Raw genomic sequence first — 17837 nt, 5'->3', positions numbered from 1 at the left:
CCGATATGTATTCATGGAGTTATGAATTTATTTATGTTATAAGACAAATTGTCAAGTTGGCCAACAACTTGAGTAGGCTCAGAAGCCCAATAGTCGTGTCTATTCATCATCTATGTTTTAGTATAAATTGGTGTGGACTTGAAGTCATTTTGGACACACATTCTTGAGATGATATTCTCCTCTCCACGTCTTGGGTTTTTGGAGAAGGAGAAAGACACCAAGAGTAATACGCTGGCCTACAAGTCTTGGAGAAGAGGGTATTAAACGCAGTGGAGGAAAATGTATTAAACACAACCCTAAACTACAACGACGTGATGCCCTAGAAGTAGTAAGCCGCAGGCTTATGAGGAAATCTAATACACTGTCCAATAGCACTTAAACACAGTCAAAAGATGGAGGCTCTAATATGTTGTTCTTATATGTTGTTCTAGAAAACATTTATACACAGGGCTGAGATACTCCTTACATGCAGTCATATACAGTCAACGTGATGCCCTAATCTGCTACCCTAAGTCGTAGTCATAAAAGGAACAGTCGCAGTCAATGAAGGTTAAGGAGCTGCAGATCAGTGGGCCACAGTAGGGTTAAGGAGCCGCAAATCAGTGGGCCACAGTAGGGTTAAGGAGCCGCAAATCAGTGGGTTAAGAAGCCGCAGTCATAAAAGGAAGAGCAACCGTAGTAAGCCGCAGTTAAGAAGCCATAGATCAATGGGTTAAGACATCGCATCATGAACGCTATAGGTCTAGACGCGACATTATAGTGATAGACCAATTTCGGCTTAACAAGGAACCGTCTTGGCATTAGATCTCGGTTGATCTCCTGTAGCAGCCTAGACATGCTGAACACCAGTGATAGATCTCTCTCTTGGCTTAATGAAGACCATGTCAAATGTTAACTTAACCTCATATATATATATGGTACATTCTTTTCATGACCTGAAGATAAAATAAGATTTCGTTGATGATAGATTCTCAGCATACTTGTGATGGGAGACATACAATCTTACTAGCTGTCACAATATTAGAATCATGATCTCGTATTCTTGTGATCTTAGGGTGATGATCTCAGTGCAGCAAGGTGCAGAAGAGATGAGACATCAATGATATCAGTGACAAGGATGACATTAATTATAGATCATCATCACATATATGTATATGAGCATGATCATGATGATGTAAAGGGCAACATGATCAAGGAGCAACATGATGATGATGATGCACACTAGCAAGGGCAGCATGATGATGAGTGAAACAGTGGGCATAATAAATAATGAGCAGCATGATGATGAGAGAAAGAGTAGCTCAGTCATCAAGGTTCAACACATGTGACAGTACATCATGGTGTCACACAGTTATGTGCAACAAATGGACGAGAGGCAGCACTACGATAGGTGAAGCCGTCACCTTGGAGAATCAGTTGAAGCATAATGTCTTCAACTGATCTCACCGTTATAGGAGATGATCTATGCTTAGATCTAGATAAGTCAAAGTGTTTACTTCTGTTGTAAATATACTATCTCTCTCTCTGCTGAACTTTGAAGAACATAAAAGAAGGATTGATCAAGGGTTTCCCCACATTGGGGTTTGTCCCTGGCTAGTGCCACATCTTGTGTCCTCTTGTCTTGGCTTGTCTTCTGTGATTTATATTTATGTTCTATCTGTAGTTTACTTTAATGCTGATGTGATTGCTAACTGGGAAAATTTAAATAAACTGCTCTAACATATAACATACCTAAAATTAACACATGTACATGTCGACGCGTCTTGTATAGCACTGGTAGCAATACTTATATAGGTTGGCAGAGGATACTTGGACCATCCTATCATGTTTGCAAGCAGAAGGTTATCCAAGGCAGAAAAGAACTATTCTACCACCGAGTGCGAAGGGTTAGCCATGGTGTATGCACTCTAGAAGTTTAGACACTACTTGCTAGGAGGCCATTTTAAGATGTATACAAACCACTTCGCGTTGAAGTACCTGGTCAATAAGCCTGTGTTGGGGGGGAGAATCTGCAGGTGATTGTTCTTGTTCCAGGAGTATGACTTTGAAGTTATTATGAAGCCTGGATGATTGAATGCGGGACTAGACCATCTATCGCACATTGAAACATGGGAAGAGCCCACTAATTTGGAGGAGGGATTGCCTCACATGCAGCTCTTTTCAGTGCATGTCGCGGATGGTCATTTTGAGGATATACCGTCCAACAGAAGAAGGAGTTAGTGGTGCGCTAATGGGCCTCTAAATTAGACATAAATTAAGGCCCATGCCTCTAATTTAAAACATAAATTAAGGCCTATGACCATCCTTCAACACATTAAACCTCTCTTTTTGCATTAGATAATTTATTTTTAACTTTAATATATTCATTAGGAAGGTTTATGAATAATTGAATATTTGTGCCTAATATTATTTATTTTTGTGGAATATTATGAGAATATTGGGAAGATTATGAAGAGTTGGAGGAGGAGATAATTTAGTGACTTTTTCCCTACCACTGGAGGATCAATAATAAATAATACGTCAACAAGATATTATGGAATTATGGCACAAATTTTGGAACTCCAATGATTGAGAAAATGTAGGAATGTGTTCCACTAATCAAGGGATCATATCCACTAATTAAGGGATTTCTGTGGGGAAATATTCCTCCATTCATGGGGAATGATTCTTAATCATTTTGTATAAGTACCAAGTCTAATTTGCCTCTAGGGAATGATTGAGAAAATCTAGGAATGTGTTCCCTGCCATTTAATGCAAATTCCTAGTATTGGGGACTAGATCCACTATTCAAGAGATTTTAGTGGGGAAGGCTTCCTCCATTCAGTGGGAATGATTCCTAATCATTTTGTATAATTACCAAGTCGAATTTCCCTTTAGGGAGAGATTTTAATTAGTGTTATTGTGGAGAGAGCTTGTATTTTTGCAGCTCTATTGTATTTTCTTGCAGGGATGTAATTCTATTGATGAAAATAATGAAGATTGGTGTCTTGTTCAACTTCTAAATCTTCTCCTCCTCCATAGGTCTCTGAGTTTCCTTGGGCTCGGCCATCCTACGAACCTTAGAGCCCTTTTGTATCATTTTATTTCTTTCTTTTCACTGCTTATTCACATGCATCTCTAGTTTTTATTTCTTTCTATTTCTGCATTTAGTATTAATGATTTCTTGTTATAGGATTGAGTTAAATGGTTGATGTAAGTTCTTTTATAGGATAAAACGCACTATTTCATCCTTGGAAAAGCTTTGGAAGTCATAAGAAGCATTGAGTTGCTTGGATTAGTCTTCTTATTCCCAAATCTAGATTGCTGGACCTCCTTTTTAGCAAAGAATAGTAAATTTCTGCTATTTTTTAGAGCATGCTAATGAGCTTCAATCTAATTTATTCCACTTGCATTAGATCAAAAAAAAATTCTAGTTCATAACAAAAATTACCCCATTTCATTTGCACTTGATTTGGTTAGGCATTCTTTACATTTACTAGCTCACTAGTACTCGAATTTCTAGATTTTCGACTAGTAATGTTTTTTTAATTTTTTTTTTGCATGGGTTAACAGAGGTCTTTTTGAGTGATTCCACTTGGAATATGGACCTTAGACATCCTAGTTAATAAAAAAATTTGTCCCATCCAATTTGGATATGATTTTATTGGTCATTAAATCCTCACCAATTTCATCATTTCACAAGGAAACTTCTCCAAGCTTTTTGAGCAAATTCATCCATCTCCCAAATTTGGTTTTGAGTTCTGAGTGATCCTAGGCATTTTCTCACTCCATTCCACCCTTATACCACCTTCCCTAAGACTTACATCACCTCCAACACCTCCAACACCTCACATTTTTCTCTCGGCTGTATCCTGTAGGTTTCTAGTACATCGTGTAGGTTTTCCTGAAATGGCCTGTGTTGAGGCCGAATTGATGGAAAACCTCTAGGAAGTCACAAAAATCCTCCCAAGGGTCTGCCACACCATCCAAACATATCCTAACCCTTCCATCCAACCTCCAACATCCTTAATTCACCTGCCACATCACTAAAAGAAATTAGTTTGCATACTTGATTTTGCATGAAAAGACAAAAAGACAAAAATAGATTTATTTCAGCCCCTTTATTTTCACATTAGTGATGTTTGATGATTCTTACTTCCATGCTTAGATAGTAGCATTTGGTTCATGATAATTTAGCATTATTACAAAGCATAGTTTCTTGGCAGTTAATTAGGAAATGGTGTGAGTTAGCATTGAATTCCCATCTCTTTCCTTGTACTTTCTTTCTTGCAATAGTTTAAGGTTCCATTTCGAACATTTCATTTTCTTAAATTAGTTTAGGATTTGAATTCAGTACATGCACTCCATTACATCATGACATCAAAGGAAGGACACATTGTATGCTGCACATATAGTTCCAACACCTCTTAAGTTTGTACGAACCCCAGGTTGATAATTAAAGTCAGTAGCCTTGGGAGTTGCAACATTCTTGTTGGAATCCTGAGGCTCATCATGTGCGTGGTAGATTTTTCTGTCATTGCTGGGCATCTATACAAAATGGGGTCTGATGAGATATTGCAACGATATGTACCAGAGTTTGAAAGAAGCATCATCCTTCTAGACGCTCATGGGGGTGCCGCGGGAGGACATTATGCAAGGAGAGCGACCATGTAGAAGATTCTACGCGTAGGGTTGTGGTGGCCAACCCTCCATTAGGACTCAAAAACATATTGCAAGGCATGTGATGTGTGTCAAAGGACTGGCAGACCATTGTGGAGGGATGAGATGCCTCTTAATCCACAGATGACATTACAACCCTTTGATAAATGGGCGATAGATTTTGTGGGACCCATCCATCCCTAAGGAAAGATGGGGACAAGGTACATTATCACCGCGATGGAGTATTTGATTCGTTGTCAGAGGCACAACTTGTGAAGGATTGCATAGGTGCGACTGCTGCAAAGTTCCTCTTTGAGAATGTATTAACGCGATTTGGTTTTCCACAGATTTTGATGAGTGATCACAGTACGCACTTTCTGAATGAGAAGATTTTTGGGTTGTGTTATATTATTTCCACGACTAGCATATGTAGTTAATTGGGGGGTTAGAGGGGGAGTGGGGTGTTATAGGGAAAAGTGTCTATATAGAACTGCTCTATCCCAGTAAGGTGTGACAACTCCCTTAGAAACAAACAGAGAAAAACTACTTTTGTTTTTCCTTTATGAATTATAGATAGAGAGGAATAGAAAGACCAACCTCTGTCTTGTGCTAATCTCCTTATTTCATTCCTCTCTTATTTGATAGTCTTTAGCTACCTGCTCCCTTGCACGCCCAGCTTCACAAAGTACTTGTAAGATCACAGTAGCATAGCACTATACAAAGACATGGATCTATAAACATAAAAAATCTAGGATCAGATGTAAATTGACCATACAAATGTAGCAAGCATCAATGACACAAGAGCATGGAGGAAAACTTGAATAGCTTTTATTGATAAACAAGAAAGAGCCAAGAGGAGTTACAACCAGTTGTTCTGACCCAGCATCAACCTCCCAGATAAAAAGCCCCTCTTCACCTCAAACAAAGCTTAGATCACCCAACAATATGATGTTTGTCTCAAGAAACCAACAACAATTCCTTACAATATGCAAAATTCCAGCCTCTGGATTTCTGGGATGAGGGATCCATATATAGATATCTGTAATGGAGATGAGTCAGCTCATGATTTGATTAGTGTCTTCCCTCTGATAGTTCTTGCTTCCACTTGGAGATTGATGATCTCTTACTCATCCTTGGTCGAATTCAGTGAGGCAAGTGTCACAGGAGAAGATTCTGGAAGCTTCCATTGCCTCTCCACCTCGCGGAATGACACTACCATTTGTCATTTCTCGCCCACCACACCCCATAGAAGGGCTTTTTGAAATGCAACACACCCACACAGTGTATTTAGGTGAGATGCAACACACTTGGCCAGTGGAGCAGCTGAAATGATCCTGTTTTGACCAATTCTGAGCAGTTTTTCATGGAGAACTTCTGGGAGAAGCTGTAATTTGTTGACCTTGTTCCTTTAGGGGTTAGAACAACACTTTTAGGGACTTAGGAGCCCTTGATTTATGGACATTTCATGCTTGGGGTTGTAGGGCCCAAAAATGTCTATAACAGTTGCCCCCTAAAGCATGAGGTCGTTAATCTTTTGATGTCGGGTGAAATGCTTTATTATGAGGATCCAAAGTTTTTTCAAGCTGGGAGGAGACCTGTAATAAGATACAATACAATACATTATCTTCATAATATTTTCATGATCTAGCTGAGGCGGACATTCCCATGCTCAGCTTTATAAATTCATTTTCATGTACATAGGACAGACAATCGTCCGAGTGTAGACTGATGATTCTGGTAGAGCCATCATCCTTTTGATTGGATGATTATCTGTGCGGCAATGATGTACATTTGATGTATTTATTTCCCTGAATATATATCGCAGCCCGGATGGATGAAACTAGATCCGGGGTCTTCAATCTCGTTCGATCTTCACTCGAAGTACAAGTCGATCCATGTGAGAAATGCTCTGAAGTCGAACATGGAAATACATCGCTTGATTACCAGCCAATGATGTAAGCTGTTAACAAGCGCGAGAGGAATCATCGATAATGATAATGACCCTCAAGGTACTGTAGTACAATTCATGTGGTGTGAATAAAGGACTTGGCGTCGAACACCACGCAAAATATTTCGGTCGAAGGCCATTGATGTAAACCTGTCTCCGGAAGTGAGAAACTTGCCATTGAGGCATGCAAGCTTCAAAGTACTGAATGGGGTGTTCCTAGATCAACTTCTTGGATAATGAGCTGATGTCGACAAGAAGTGATCCGTCACAGGAGGGCCTTAATGAATCCCACATCAATGACACGAAACAGAGCAAATGATTTTAATGGAGGTGAAAACGATCTGGTGATATAAGGTTCAGGGTGGCGGTCATGAAAGAATGGAGTATAAATGTATGGTAGTGGGTGAGACACAGGTGAATTCTCTGAATGACTTCTCTTGAACATATCGGCGACACTGATGTGATGGATTGGTAGCATTAACCCCAAATGTGGATGGTATGATGGGACCATGGTGATGTGACCGATGAATGAAACAACCCAACCCGACTCGGACATGGAGTGGAAGTGTCATGTTCAAGAGCAACTTGCTACCAACAAAGTTTCTTCAAGTTTTCTTCCCAATTTTCCCCAGTCATTGCTAACCAGTACCTCTTTATTTTTGTCAAGCTTGAGGAGGATAACATATGCTTGTTCTGTAATTTTCCCTTCGGGCAAACCCATCGCTATGTTTTAACGAGCCTAGCGATAGTGAAACTCGTTCTCGTCTATAGACAAGTTTGTTGCTATTAAACTTTTAACGAGTTTAACGACAAAGATAACTCGGTCCTTTTCAATTTTAGAGAGTCTGAAAAGGAACGTAAAGGTAACTCCAAAATTCCTTTTTCGTCATCTAATCCCTTAAGTCTGAAAAAGTATAAAACAATACAGAAGGGATGAATTTTCGATACTTTTAACGAGCCGAACAAAACAAGCGCTCGATATTTTTGTGTAATGATCCCTCAGGTCCAAAAAGATTAAAATTTAGAGGAGGGATAACACTTCCTGTCCCTTTAACGAGCTGGAGAGGCCAATGGCTCAACAATCTTTTCATATTTTTCGAGTCAGTTGAAAAGAGCTTAAAGGAGACTCGTCTTTTGAGGAACGAGTGATAAAATGGATAGCAACTGATTCCAGGTAAGGTTTGGAATTTTCCAATCACGGCAATGTTATAAGGATGGCTAGTGAAATCACTATTCGCAGCTATTCCTCAAAATGGGTAAAAAATCAAATGGAGGTGAATCATCGGCCAATGCAAAAGTGGAGGTGACTGCAAACATGACCAAGGCTTTAATGGCTGAAGTACTGCATTCACGATGGTTATTTACTGGGGAATAGTTCATTTTTAATGAGCTTAAATGCGGGGGGAAACATTTGCTCATGGCTTATGTTTATTTTTTAACGAGCTTGAACTATGTGCTAAAACTGCTCGATTGAATGGTCTCTTTTTGATTTGACCATAAATAGCTTTGTTCTTTCCAAGATCGTACTATATTTTCAAATGCTTCATCAAACTAGTCAGAAATGTGCAATATATGCTTGAAAACGAGTTAGAACACTAATATTTTACTTTGAACTATGTAAAAAGTAATGAAAAAGTGTTTTTACCTCTCATTTTACCATTTCATTTGAACTTTGGTTTATTGGAGCTTTGGAGGTGCTTTTCCCCCTTTGATTTTCATCAGCTGATTTCGGGAGATTCTGGGGATGATTCTCGGCACCGTCTAGACCAGGTAGGAGCTAAACCTAAGCTCTTTCATTTCATGTTTTCCATTTTACATTCTGAGCTTGATTCCTGGTTTTTTTGAGCCTCTGGGGTTTGAAAAACTCGTTCTACCTTTAGCGCACCCTCTGTGTATCGAAAGGTGCGTTGGATGTTGGCCTGTCTAATGGCCATCTGACATACAATGCACCTAGAGCACTACTGTTGGTGCGATGGGCGCAAAGAAGGAATTTCATGCACAGTTTTTGATGGAAATTTTTCCTGTTTCTTACCAAAATCAGGATCTAACTCTTCTCTTGTTTGTTTTTCAGAGATCTTTGGAGTAAGATGACCATTACATGGTGAGAATGTGAGCACGAAGAAGAGGACATGCTTGCCCTACATGATCCGGTTACAGTAAACGCACTACGGAACTGTGGCTTGCTGAAGTTTTTCCGCATTTCTAGCATGAGACAATAGATCAACTTACTGCAGTATTTGGTCGATACTTGGGATCCTACCAACCAGGTGTTCCAGATCAGGGGCAAATCTATCCCCTTGACTGTAGTAGACATCTATTTCTTGACTGGCTTGTCGAGGCGGCGTGCCCCCATCTCTTTATAAGTTGGGCCCGAGGAGGTGACTCTGTGAGAGATTATGTTCGCCGGTATTGTAGAGAAGGATCTCAGCTGAGTAAAGATGACAAGATCATCATCCGTGATGTCACTGACAGATACCTCAAGACTTTTCTATTTACTTTTGGTAGGATGGCTGGTGGTGCGGCTCTTCATGTAGCCAACCGATCTTATATGTAGTATGCCTTGGAATGCCTCCAACCGAAGGTGTTCAACTGGTGCGATGCAGTACTTTTTGTGATGAAAGAACAGTTGACCAAGATAAAGAGCGGGAGGTTGAAGAACTTTGGGTATGGTTCTATTTTGACCGCCTTTACCTTGGAGAAGATACCACTGATGCAGCCGCAGTATATTGCACTCGATTTACCTTCACCTACTGAACCACGTATGCAGAGATGGGTTGACCATATGTCTAGGCATGCTGGTCAGTCTCAGATTTCATTTTCTGATACCTTCTTTAGGTGGTTTGATCGTCATGAGATGGTTTATTCCAAGTATCCATATGCTGGCATGGACTTCTAGGGTGATCCAGATTTAGTACTGCCAGATGGCGAACAGTGGGGCGCCATTGGTAAAATCCTTGACCATATTCCTGTTTATCATTTTTTCATTTATAATGTCCTTGTGCTCTACTCTATCAAGACTTTAATCAAACTCATGTGTTCATGTAGATGTTGGTCCTGTTCGGCCAGTAGTACGCCTGAGAGTACCAGCTGCCGTCCCAGCAGGAGAGGCTGTCGGAAGGGCTATCCTTCGTGACCTTGATGTGGCCAAGACTCTCACAGCATTACAGGAGCAGGTTGAGGGCCTCACTCTTGGTATTCCAAATGTGAGGACTGACGAGGTGCCCTTGAGGTTGCAGCGGCATACTACTGGTGTGCCAAGACGATGGACTCGTCTCTTACGCATGATCGCACACGCTGTGACTTGTTATCACGAGCATCATTAGACTAGGGTGCCCCCTAGCATGTTGAGTTTTTGGTCACTTGACCGATTTTGTCTTGGTTACAAAACATTATGTGTAAAACATAAACAGTTATATATATTTTTGATTTTCGGAGTTTTATTTTGATTAAGTTACATGATCCAAATGCAAACATTGATGGTATGCTTCTTTTTGTAAATGTTGCAAATGTTTATCTAACACATAATTTGCCAATGAGTCAGTTAATGTGTTTAAGTTTCTAGAAATATGTTGATATTTAATAACATCAAATTGTCTTTCCAAAATCTTAACCCTTAGGAACATGCGATAAATAGTTGGATTTCGGACAGAATAGATACCAGTGAGTTGTAGTATGACGAGTTGTGAGTCTAGCCTGACAATCAGTCGGCGTATACCATGTGTGATGGCATCAGAGAGAAGTTCTATCAACGCGTTATATTCAGCGATGTTATTTGTTGATCGACCAATACACACCCCTCTGAAACTTACTAACTCGCCGCTTGGATAAAAAATGGCCCAGGCCACGGAAGATAGGTTCCGCGAACTACGACTCGCTCCGTCGGCATATCCAACACATGACTCCAATAGGTTTGACATCTGCAATAAATGTAAAAAGTGGATTACTTGACCAAAATAAACACTTTAGCGAAAACAAAAACATAAAAAAAGCATATAGGTTACCATTACGCATAGTAACGCTTGAGGTACAACCTGTTACGAGGTTGGGCCAATGGAATTCTGTCATAATCTATTAACTCGTAGGCTCCTTTTGCTAACACTCATTTAACAATATAGGGGCCCATCCATAAAGACTTGAATTTACCTGCTCCCAATTTATCGGATTCTTGGTCATAAAGCAAGACCAAGTCACCTTCTGAGAAGACACGGGGTTTGAGACTTTTGTCGAACTACGCTTTGACTCGTTTCTTATGGGATTTGTTAGCCAAAGCGGCATTACGACGGGTTTCATCCAATTGGATTAGTTCCAAGAAACGAGCTTCTTCTTCTGAAGTTCCAGGGAGGAGATCAATTGCGAGTTTGAGAGACGAGATTTCGCACTGGATTGGTAAGACTGCTTCCAGGCCATATACCAGTTGGAAAGGTGTAAACCCGGTTGCATTCCTCACCGATGTTCGGTAAGCCCACAAAGCTGAGTACAGGATTAGGTGCCATTTTCTTTTGTGTACTCCAATCATCCTTTGCAGCATGCGTTTCAGGACCTTGTTGATTGCTTCAACTTGTCCATTGGCTTGCGGGTAATATGGAGTAGAGCTGTCGTGAGACAACCCTAGTTTGGCAGCTAATTCAACCATCATGTGATTGCGAAAATGTGATCCATGATCTGTGACTATAGCTTGTGGTACGCCGAATCTGGCGACTACATGATTGAAAAAGAAGAGGGCAGCTGTTTCACCAGTATTATCTAATGTAGGCATTGCCTCGACCCATTTGGTAAAATAGTCAACGGCGACTATGATATACCCATGCCCCCTGGTCGAGGTGGGGTTACATGTCATGAAATCGATGCCCCATTTGGCGAATGGCCCGACAACAACTATTGGCTGCAGAGGTGCGGGTGGTCTTCTGGTTTTGCTATTGAAAATTTGACAAGCATGGCAACTTCTGACTGCGGTTATGCAATCTTTGAACATTGTTGGCCAGAAGTATCCTGCTCGTAAGATTTTTTGCGCTGTAGCATAACCGGATTGATGCCCCCCACACGTGCCTGAATGGAAATCATTCAGGACTTTTTCAGCCTCCTCATGCATGATGCACCTTCTCAGATCTGTATCGATACCGCGACGGTAAAGTGTATCACCGATGATCATGTAGTCTTTTTCTTGGTATCGAATACGTTTTTGTTCGGAGCGAGAGGTATTTGGCCTATATTTTTGGGTTTGGAGATAAATGATTATATCTCCATACCACTCATTGCTTGAAGATATCAGAAACAAACTTTCATCCACGATTGTTTCTTCGGATGTTACATCGTTGGATGACGATGGGAGATCACATAATAATTCTGCGAAAACCAGAGCTTTGTTTGACTTGGATTTTACAAATTCCAGATCAAACTCTTGTAGGATTGCTATCCATTTTGAATATTTGCCCCCCAGCAACTGTTGCGACAATATATAAGTCATGGGGTTGCAATCTGAAAGAATGGTAGTTTTTCGAAAGAGGACATAGTGTCGAAATCTCGGTATCTCTTGAACAGCTGTGAGTGCTAGCTTTTCAACGTAAGAATATTTTCTTTCTGTATCATTTAAGTTTCTACTTAAATAATATATAGGATGTTCAATTCCGTCGTCTTCTTGAACTAAAACCATTGCGATGGTCGTATCTGCTGCAGCCAGATACATGTTAAAATATCAGGAGCATACATTAATGATGCTTTCATTAGGGAATCTTTTAAAGCATCAAAGGAAGCTTGCGCAACCTGATCCTAGACAAAGGGTACTTCCTTTTTCAAAAGACGTGTATAACCTTTAGCAAGTTCGGCGTAATTTGGAATGAACCTCCTCAGAAAGTTTGCTTTCCCTTGGAGTTTCTGAATCTGAAGCAAATTTGAAGGTGGAGGCAAATTTATAATTCCCTGAACCTTACATGGGTCGAGACGAATCCCGTCCTTCGAGACTACAAAGCCAAGTAAACGACCAGAACTGATGCAAAATACACATTTGTTTGGATTGAGTCGTATCTTGTAGTGTCGGCAACGTAGAAATATCACTCTCAAATGCTGCGGATGATCAGTCCGCTTTCACGAATGAGCCGGAAGGTCGTCGAGGTACGGTTGAACGATGTTTTTGATGTCATGGAAGGCATAATTCATTGCCCTCTGAAACGTCGCCCCTGCGTTCTTTAAACCAAAGGATAATTTTCGATATGCGAATGTGCCCCATGGAAAAATAAATGCAGTCTTTGACTGGTCTTGTGGGTGGATATTTATTTGATTATACCCGGAGAATCTATCCATAAATGAAAAGATTTCGCATCCGGCGCATTCATCAATTATCTGGTCGATGAAGGGTGTAGGGTAGTTGTCTTTCGGACAAGCTTGATTTACATCCCTATAATCGACGCACACTCTAATTGTTCCTTGTTTTTTCATAACAGGGACAATATTCGATACCCAATCGGTTAGAGGAACCGGGTAGATGAAACCAGCATGGAGAAGTTTCTCAACTTCTGCCTTAATGGCAGCAGCTTTCTTGGGGTGCACCTGCCGTAGTCGTTGTCGTATTGGTTTGACATCTGGATACATCTTAATTTCGTGTTCAACGATGCTCGAGTCAATGCCTGGCATTTCACTATATGACCAAGCAAAGACATCTCTGAATTCGCGAAAAAGAGCGTCATATATTTCCAGTTCTGAAGGAGAACAACATTTGCCAACATAAATATTCTCTACAAAATCTGTTTTGGTCGAGATATTTATGGCGATAGTCTCTTCAATGTTGGACAAGTTTCGTTCGGAATCCACCGTGTTTACAGTATTTGATAGAAAATCAAAAACTGAAGGATGATAAAGGTCATCAGGGTTATCTTCTCCACAATCCGGAAGAAGGGAACGATGGTGGGAATCATTCCATGGCGCTCCTTCAATTACCATTGATTGAACAATTCCTTCGTCGGTGACATGCACTCGCGACCAAGGATCTAAAGGGGTACCATATTCTTTAGACCTATCTATCCAAACGCTTGATGAGCGTTGATTTGGGCTTGCCATCCAGGCTAGGAACATTGATTGCTACAATATTTCCGTTGGGCTTGGGGGCAAAACCATTGCATGATCCATGTCGATATCGTTTTCTGAGATCTTTTTAGAAGATATCATATTGCAAGTTCCTATTGATGCTACTTCCGCCAGGTTGATTGGAGGTGGAAGGGTGAAAGTTCCCATTAATATAGGATCTTTTAGTAGGCCTACTCTGATATTTTGAAGCGAATGGGGGCTTCCATGGATCATAGGAATGCTTCCTGTAACTTGAGAACCATTGGGTAGGAAGTTTTGTTGATCGACGATTGTAATCCCTCCTTGAAAGGGAAATGCAATCTTCCTAAAATAGGTCGACACAACAACAGCCATAGCATATATCCATGGTCTTCCTAGTAGGATGTTGTAATCAAGATTTCCATCGATTACTTCAACATCTATTTCTACTGTTTTCCCTCCTAGTTCAACTTTCAAGTTACTTAGAATACCATATGGGGTATATGTCCTTCCGTCGAATGCTTTTAATGTCGTCGAAGATTGCGACAAGGTTGGAGATCCTAAAGTTTTCCAGCAACTCATCGACATAATGCATGTAGATGCCCCCTCATCAATACTTGTTCGATGAACAATTTTGTTGAGGGCTTTCACTTGAACAAGGAAATCTAGTTGAGCTGATAATTTAGGATTGTATTCTTTATGATCAAAGGATACAAGATTGGAATCCTTTGGGTCTATCCCACTAATGGCTGATAATAAAGCCTGCTTTTGGGATGGGCAATTTTGTAGTACTTCAAGGGTCGACATAGTGGATGACGATTGGGCCAAATCTTCCACTATATTATAATGCTGTGCTGCTCTAGCGTTGGGATTAAACTTCGACTTGTGTACTACTCCCTTTGGCGGTTTTATTGTCAATTCAGGAATGATGGGCGGCACAACTTCTGTCGAAGTTGTTGTCAAACTACTAGGTTTAATCTTTATCCTTGTTGTTCGACAGCTGTGGATTCCCATAATCTTTGTTCCTTGTCGATATCAAAGCATCATTTTGCTGTTTTGAAACCAACAACATTAGCACTTGAGACGGGGAAGCATTTGCACTTTCAACCAGATTTGTTCCTGGATTTGGAAACGGATCAATTAACACTGCAGAGGTTTTTAAATTCTTGAAGAATTTTTTAAGCTCAGCTTTTTGTGGACAATTTGCGGTCCAATGATCCTCATCGCATATAAAGCATGGATTTTTTGGTTTCCTATCTCCAGGAGGGTTTGCAGAAGATTTTTCAAGTGATGATTCTTCCTGTTTCTTCTTATTCCCTTTGCCTTTCTTCTTTCCCCCTGGTTGTTTGGTTTCTTTGCCTTTATTTGTCGATACGACATTTACTTCCGAGGCAAGAAGTTCATCTTTTGCATTTTGGATGTAGCCTTTGTCGATCTCGTATCTGTTGTTCCAATCACGCCATCGCCAGCATGAGAGTCATTGTTTGATTTAGGAGGAGGAGGAACTGAGAATTACGGTCTAGGGGTGTCAGGTATTTTATCGTAGAGCGTGCCAGACTGAGTGTAAATCAAGTCCAAATATTGCGCACGAGCGATAACTTGCTCTTCTGTTACAACTCCCCCCTTTGCCATATCTTCCGTGACGGAAGGTAGTAATGACTTGATAAACCATTCAGCTAAGAGCTGATCAGGAACATACGTTTTTACCATTCTACGACGACGTCGCCACTCATGTATATGATCAGATATGTGAGTGGCCGTCGTCTGTTTGAATTTGGTAAGGAGTTCTGTTCCCGTTTTGTACCTTATCGGTAATTGAAAATGGGTTAAAAAGTTTGTGGCTAGGGTACTGAAGTTGTCGAATGAAGCTCTAGGCAATTCGATGTACCATTTCGCCGCCGGTCCAGTTAACGTCCTCTGAAAAAGGTGAAGCCTTATCGAATCATCATTTAGGGTGTTTGATGAACACCACAGATGAAAGGTCATCACGTGATTCGACGGATCCTCACCCGGATTTCCATTAAATTTAGGAATATCTGATGGAAGTTTATGCGGAATTGCTGGCCACCAAGGGGCGTAAGCAATTGGATCATTTGTTAACCGATTTAAATCAGGTAACTCTAAAGTCGCCACAAAGGGTAACTTTTGATTCAGGTTAGGTGAAGCATACCCAGGATAAGATGGGATTGCCTGAGCAGTTGGTCTTTGCATACTGGCATAATGCATTTGATGCTGGTAACTTTGGTAAGGTTGGTGGGCATGACCATTGTAAAATGGTTGATTTTGACCGTTTTGAATATACGGCTGTCCACTATTTGCAAAGATTTGTTGCTCAGAACCTTGGTATACTTGTTGGAATTGTGGGTGCCGGTATTGTACTAGCCATGGTTGTGAAGCCATGTGCTGTTGCCCGATACTAACAGTTTGACCAAGATGAGGGGTAATTGTACCCATCTGAACCTGTGTCATTCCACTAGTCGGCGATTGTGGTTGAGTTGCAAGGTCAAGGGGCTGTTGCATTACAACCTGAGAAACCTGAGGTTGGCATACAACAGGCAGCACTTGAACTTGTGACACTGTCAAAATAGCTGGCGTAGTTGGTATATTTGACATAGGTAAGCATTGTTGCATCGAATATACAACTCTTGGTTGTTGAGGTAGTATCGGTACCCAACCGCTTGAGGTAATTCCAGTATAACCCGAATGCTGTTGTGAACTCCCGTATGGATATCCTCCCAGAGGGGATAATGAAAGGGTATACTGCCCCCCATATGGTGGTAATCCAGAACTCAAGGGAATGGTTTGCCCTTGAGGGCGGGATTGCCCAAATTGACTTCTAAATAGATCAATTTGTTGAGACTCAACATAAGAGTTTCCGGATATTATTCCGGATGAACAAACAAGAACAGACCATATTGTCGAAATGGCCCCTGAGTGGGCTCCTTCTAGCGGTTGAGAGCTAGTTAGGACAGATGGTATACCGACGAACATTGTTGGAGTGATAGCAGGGAGTTCTGCCGTCACTATGTCAGATGACACAGTCCTAGATGTTGACGGTTGTTCAGACATTTCTAGTCTATCCAAAAGATTACCTAGGGATTCTACAGGAGCTTCCGCTGGCGGTAGACTAACTTCTGATGAAGAAGGATATAGAGTGATCTCGACTCCAAATTGCGATGGAGTACTAGTTGGAGGATCTTCCACAATCTCTTCTATGGCAATCAGACCAGGTGGAAGGGGGAGATCGTCAGGTTTGTAGAATATTTCTGGTGCCGAAGAAGGTATGGAATCGACAGTGACAGATGTTTGAAGAGCAAGACTCTCCGAACCGGTTGTAAATGGAACTGGTTCGGTAACACAAGTGTTTACTCTCAGACTAGGATCAGTACTACTGTCCTTCTGTGGCTGCTGAACTTCTTCTGTAGAGGCAGGGATTCCAGAAATGTTTGGAGTAACCGGAGTCTCTGATGTTGTTGGAACACTTGTTCTAACTTTAACAGGAGATTTGGAACCGGTTAAATGAGTTTGCTTTGTCCGTACTATCTTCGATTCCGGAGACAAAGACGATTGACTCGTAAGCCTCTGTGAACGACGGGGTTTCAATTGACTTTCTTCCACGATTGCGGATCACTCGATCAACTAAAATAAAGGGGAAGTATGCTTTTGAATTAAATGAATTTTAGACGCTTTGACACAACTTGTTTTTTCAGTTTTTAAGAGTCGAGAAAAAACAAAAGATGACTCTAGTCTCCTTCGATTTTTAATGAGCCTGAAGTGACAAGTGCTCAGATGGACCTTTTCTGTTAAGGAGTCTGAAAAGGAACGAAAGGGACTGCTCTGGAAATCTAGGTAGAGGGATTACCAAACCAATCGCAAAACTGCAGAATACTTTTTATGGTACGGCAGTTAATCTTCCCGAATGCTGTGTTCAGTGAATTGCGATCGATAGGGCGGCAGACACAGCTTCCTATGGATAAAGGATTAAGCCTATTGGGGTCTCCCAAAATATACTCGACGGTACGTGCGAGCATAAGTCTATACTGGCACTTATCGTCTCAAAGAGGAGGAATCACCCAACCATCAGTGAGAACAACAGTTACCAGGCTTTACGACGCCGGAATACGTCTCTAGCCTAGACTTCTAAATGTTGTGCGTTAAGTTCCGAAACGTTGTTAGGTTCATTGAATTTATTTTAAGTTGATCTTGTTTATGAAGT

This window comes from Pinus tabuliformis, chromosome 8 (assembly GCF_031772625.1).
Source record: "Pinus tabuliformis cultivar Carrire ecotype Pingquan chromosome 8, CPIR1, whole genome shotgun sequence".
NCBI classification, from domain to species: Eukaryota; Viridiplantae; Streptophyta; class Pinopsida; order Pinales; family Pinaceae; genus Pinus; species Pinus tabuliformis.
The sequence above is the reverse complement of the archived record's forward strand: the minus strand, read 5'-3'. Positions refer to the sequence as shown.